This window comes from Nicrophorus vespilloides, unplaced genomic scaffold, assembly GCF_001412225.1.
Source record: "Nicrophorus vespilloides isolate i.1.1-1 unplaced genomic scaffold, Nicve_v1.0, whole genome shotgun sequence".
Taxonomy (NCBI): domain Eukaryota; kingdom Metazoa; phylum Arthropoda; class Insecta; order Coleoptera; family Silphidae; genus Nicrophorus; species Nicrophorus vespilloides.
In genome coordinates, this window is record NW_017098218.1 from 16,165 (window position 1) to 22,464 (window position 6,300).

Consider the following 6,300-nt stretch of genomic DNA (forward strand, 5'->3'; position numbering starts at 1 on the left):
TCTTTGCTGTAATTATAAATATAAAAAATATTATACATTGCATAATTTAATTAAGAAATTAAGAGAAAACTAAATTAAATTTAATGTTATCAATTCTTAAACAAATTTTCTGATGTAATAAGTATTTCCATGAGATTAAACCGTGATCAACTAGATCAAAAACAAAACAAAGCAAAGTTTTGCAAACTTTCTCCGTTATAAAATACGTAAACAACAATTTTTGGAAGCAAAAAACTTTGTAAACAAAACGGTTGTATCCAGTAGAAAGCAAAATGTTTTCTCAAAGGTAAATAGGAAAATTATATATACAAAAAAAATAAGAAGTTAAATTACTTGTTGCTATTGCGCGTCAAACATCTTTGGTATGGAAAGGAGGAAGAAATGGAAAACGTTACGTTAAGAGAGAAAAAAAACATTCTAATATTGAAAAGGCAGTTATATCTCGAAGATATACCGTACGTCCGAACTCGGGTCACACAACAAAAAAAAAAAACAAGAAATAAACAATAAATTATCCACGTGCCCCCTTGCTCAAATGCAAATGCTGATCGAATTCCATTACAAACCAAAATAGTAGTATTGGTAGTAGTATTACAGTAACCATGAATCCATCCTACTTCTGCTACCTGTAAACTGTAAAAATTACATAATTCATCAAGTATATTTGATTATTAATCGATCTCAAGGTTACTTGAGTTTCGAATAAGTTAGATATTAGGTTACATATTTACATTCGGCTCAGTGGGTGAGAGTGTGTGGATTCGGATTGATTTAGTATTCATGTATTTTGCATTTGTGATAATTGAATTAATTTAAGATTTCCTTGTTTTAAAATTAACTGATTTAGTGAGATTTCTATGCGATTTCAAATGCATTTCTATGAATTTTATATTTCTATTCTATTTGTAGGAGGATATTGGATTTCTATTCTATATCTAAGGGATTTCTGAGTGATTTCTATGACATTTTTATAGCATTTCTATTGGATTCAAATGCATTTCTATGAGTTTTATATTTCTATTCTATTTGTAGGAGGATATGGGATTTCTATTCTATATCTAAGGGATTTCTGAGAAATTTCTATGATGTTTTTATAGGATTTCTAAGGGATTTCGATTTCTAATTCTATAAGTAATTAAGATATATTGTTTGAATAAAAATGATTTAAAATTGAAATTGACCACTTTTTAAGAATAAAAGTTTGATTTTCATGGTCAAGAATTCACGATTTTCCATTGAATTGCATTAAAAAAACCAATATGGAAATATTTAATTTCATAAAATCAAAATTGTATTAAAAATGAATCAGTTTATGAAATTTATCAAATATCTTCATATGAAAAAATATGCGAGTATTTATTTTCAAAGTGCGAGAGCGGAGTTCTGTGAAACGAGAGAGTAGTGTCTATAAATACGATTGTTTCATTAAACATAAAACAATTATTATAATAATGGACAACATATTGCGTTTCTTCGCGGTCGGACTGCTGAAGCCGCTCTTTATTCTGGATCAGTCGGTTTGTTGTTCTTACTTATACTTATACATACATATATATATTCTTGTACAGAGTACACGTGTTTTTTTTAATGAACGTCCGACACCGGTATTATTGCATCCAACTGCACTCGCCTCGACCAGAGAAAGAGAACAACATCTTCCGAGAACCGAAACGTCCGAATTGCACGATCTCAACCTCAAGAAATTCAACAATTGAACACTCTGTAGAAGATCACCCAATAAGTTTCTTTGTATGTTCCATCTCTAAAATTAAACGCAAACGCTTTTTTCTTCATTTTCTTCCTCCCCCGATTCTTTCTTTGTTTTATTTTTTTCACGTGCTCGTCTTGTTTCCACGGATTCTTTCTATATCCAACGGCTTTTAACTCTCTGTCAGTCCGCTTTTACCCAAATATTATCTTCTCCTTTAAATAGAGGAGGTGCACTTTCTCTCTCCCGAAATAAAGACGCGATTTTCACGTTTATTTTTACAATTTACACTTGCACTTCGAAAAATCAACAAGCAAAAATGTTTTGATTTCCAATCTGGAATGTATACGAAAATTAATTGAATCTGAAATTTGCTCAATTTACAAGAAAAATAATAATAGAATAATTGTAATTAGAAATCGAAATCATTTAGCAATCCAATAAAAATATCATAAAACTTAGAAAATTCATAGAAACTTCGAAACTTTGCATCTGGAATGTATACGAAATATAAAAGATTCTAAAATCTGCTCAATTTACAAGAAAGATAATAATAAAATAATTGTAATTAGAAATCGAAATCCCCCAGAAATCCAATAAAAATAACATCACTCACAAATCACTTAAAAGTTCCTTGGAAATCTCATAAAACTTAGAAAACTCTTATAAAACTCATATAAACTTCTAAACTTTGCATCTAAAATGTATACGAAATATAAAAGATTCTAAAATCTGCTCAATTTCCAAAAAAAAATTGGATATTTACATTTTCAAACTTACATAATTTTCCCGACTGTAAATATTTATTATTAATAAAATTCTATTATTTAAAAGATATTTCTTAAAAAAATGAACAAAATGTTAAATTTTTTAATATACTATAAAATATTTTCGATATATTCAACAAAACGTTATGTAACGATGTAAATTACAGTATGAGATTTAAATTTGTGATTTTAAATAATTCATTGAAATAACAGTTTTTTTCTCTCTTTCTCAAATCAAGTTGTAGTTTGATAATTTGATGTGGAAATTGCATAACATAAATGAATCGAAATGCATCGAAACCAGTTTTTCGAACGGCATTTGTTGTGGAATTTCATCAAATATTATGAAATTTTTTGAAAAAATTTAGAAATAATGATGCATTTAAATAATGAGTTTTCTGCAGACATTCTTCTGTTGCGATATCCAAATAAGAAGAATTAAAATATAGTTTTCTTCATGTTAAATTGTTTAGTTCAATATTTATTATTTTTTTTGTCAAAAATCAATTTTTACAATAGAAAATCTATATAAAATTAAAAGTCTAATTAGTCTAAATTTAGTTCGACTTGAATACTTTTACGTGGAAATTGCATAATAAAGTAAATTACACTAATTGAAACCAGTTTTCAAACGGCATTTGGAATGGAACCGTTTTTTATTGCTGGAATTCCTTGTAGAATCTTGAGTATTATGTAACATATTGATAACTTTTCTGTTACTATAATTCTTAATGAAATGAAAAAAAAATATGAAAAGTTGAAAGAAAATAACTTTTCTAAAAAAAATATGAGTCATTGGATTTCGTGTGTATAATTAATGTAAATAAAAGAAGTTTCCTCAAATTGTTTGGTATTGTGATGCGAGAATTACGTAATAATATTTTTTTTTTCTCGCAGAAGATGGAAAGCGATAAATTGCGTCACCACGGTTTAAAAATGGGTGTAAAACTGTGCGTTAAGAAAAAAAAAAGAAGGTGAAAACGGTGATTTGCATTCGTAATTTCCGCGAAAAATCGGCTCGATCCGAAGAAGTAGACCACATCGATTGTGGCCCTCCTCGTCCATCTCGTGCGTTCGCGCTTGACCCGTCTCTGTTTTCCCTCTTTATTTTTTCTCTCGCGCCCTTCGACCCCCCTCTACCCCTATTCCTGCTGGCGTCGGCGGTGGCGGCAAGCAACCCCCGCAGCGTGTGTGTACGTTGAGAGTATCCCTTGACGACGCTTGACCAGATGACCATTTACATACATTACCTAAGCCCAGTCGGGGGCGGTTTGCGGGCCCAGTGCTGTGCAGTGCTTTGGCCCTCCAAGAACCCTCACGAAAACGAAAGAAAACGAGCGAAAGCAGTGACTTTAACACACACACTTCGTTCATTTTTATCTCAAGGATCAAATTCAATTCCATCCAACACGAAGACCCTAGAAAGTTACAATATAAAAAATATATATAACCGGTACAACAAAAACAGAATAGAGAGAAGGAAAAAAAAAAGAGAAAGACCTCTCGTTTAACCTACATAAAACAATCAAACGCACGACATCCAACCCTTCGAAAAGAGCGTGTGCGAGAGAGAGAAAGAGTAAAAAGAGAGGGTTGTTGAAAATTCATGGGTTTTAATTATTAAGAGGGGTGATTTTATCGGCGAACTCTGTAATCGCAACGACAATTACGCTTATTTAGGTGAGTCCTGATTTCTACCAAACTCAAAATCTAAAGGAAATAAAAAGAAACACAAATAATTAAAATTACCTTAATGTTTAATTTCCATTGAATCCATTATCAATTCATTTCCAATTGGATGAATTATTCACGATATCCAATCGATTGGCGTTTCCAGGATTCAATATTACATATTGATGGTTGTCTCCGCGCGCTGTTTATCTTCCTGTTGTCCATTTTCTCTTGTTTTTTTCTATTCAATTCCGCAGAAGTCCGTACGTAAACACTCGGAATTTCTGCTTCTTTTAGTTGTTTAGTAATTTCGTTCAAACAGTGTCTGAGCAAACAGAGCTCAATTTGTTTTCATTAATTGGATAAACGGTAACAACCTTGCGCAAACACACATAATTTGCATTGTTGAACGTTTCACTTCTTCCACTGAAGATCAAATATTGTTTAATTACGTAAAAAAAATGACTTTTGTTCTTGAGGTGATAATTGCATTTGTTAAGTTACCAACTTAGTCATTTAGTCATTTGTCTTCTTGGTAATATTTCTTGAATGATCTCCATTTTGACTAAAATTTTTGGAGATGATGTAATTTTTTTTCAAATTTTATAATTTTACACGTTACTTGTTAATAAATTATCACTTGTGTAGAGGAAATACGAAATTTGAGTATACATTACCTTCTTTGGTTCCTGAAGTAAATAAACGTAAATTAAGTTGTCGACTGTTTCCATATTAAGAGAAATCAAATTCACTTACAATTTTAACAATTATTGTATTTTTCTTTAGTTCACGATTGAATAATTACGGATATCTTAAATTCGCGTTTTTTTCTGACGTTTATAAATAATTTGTTTGTTATTTTACAAAAGACAATCGTTTTTTTTATATAATATAAGCATGCCGTGCTGGCAATGACACCAACCTAAATATAAATAACAAATAATAATTACTATACCATAATGATATTAATTGTTTAATTTAACTTTTTTGAAAGAAATTATTACATAATTTTGCTAAAATTAAAGTAAAAAAACTCCTTTCTTAAGTAACCGCAATTTACATTGTATTAACAAAATACTTCTTACTACAAACTGTAGAAAAAAAAAAACTTTTTTAATGTATATATTTATAAGTTTCTCGTAAACTATTGGCACGTTTCTAGTATGGTTTTTTGCTTATAAAGTTGTTTCGTTAAAATTCCAATTGGATAGATCTCATAAATTATTTATCGAAGTTAATTGAATCAATTCTAAAGTCATTCTCACCGTCCCTGTTTCCTATTATCTGATGTAATCAATTACCAACAACAGCAAAAAAAATAATTATACAAAGCATCAATTATGGGCTTTGATTAATTGATTTTAAATTTTGAATATAATTGTTTGCCGGCATCTCATAAATTATTTATAATCATAAATAATGTGTGCAGCATAGATTAGATGGAATTTAAAATGATTCGTTTAATTTGAATAACTTTTTAGTTGTTTTGTTTTCTTTGCGTGTTTTGGAAGTAATTAGTTTAGAAAACTATATTGCAAAAAAACTAACGTTAAAAAAAGCAGTGTTTTCACATTTCATTGATTTTCTCGGAAACTATAAAAGATTGTATAGATCCAAAAGATGCATATGAAAGCTGAATGTTTGGAGAATCTAGCAAGTATTCATATATTGTTGTGCTTTCATCCGTTTGGCTGTAATTGATGTTTAAATTTGAAAAAACGTTAAAAAAAGCAGTGTTTTCACATTTCATTGATTTTCTCGGAAACTATAAAAGATAGAATAGATCCAAAAGATGCTTATGAAAGCTGAATGTTTGGGGAACCTAGAAAGTATTCAAATATTGTTGTGGTTTCATCCGTTTGGCTGTAATTGACGTTTAAATTTAAAATAAAGTTAAAAAAAGCAGTGGGTTCACATTTCATTGATTTTCTCGGAAACTATAAAAGATAGTATAGATCCAAAAGATGCTTATGAAAGCTGAATATTTGGGGAATCTAGCAAGTATTCATATATTGTTGTGGTTTCATCCGTTTGGCTGTAATTTTCGTTTAAATTTAAAAAAACGTTAAAAAAGCAGTGTTTTCACATTTCATTGATTTTCTCGGAAACTGTAATAGATACAATAGATCCAAAAGGTGCTTATGAAAGCTGAAT

General features: G+C 29.7%; 1 protein-coding gene across 1 annotated transcript in view; it reads left to right on the top strand.

Moving 5' to 3' along the window:
* Positions 1-3,689: 3,689 nt before the first annotated feature.
* The window catches only part of LOC108561943 (cadherin-86C-like), a gene marked incomplete at its 3' end in the record, with an annotated part of 6,214 nt that continues 3,603 nt past the window's right edge, over positions 3,690-6,300 (top strand). The window contains exon 1 of the mRNA XM_017920098.1: positions 3,690-4,155. The remainder of the gene's footprint in view (positions 4,156-6,300) is intronic.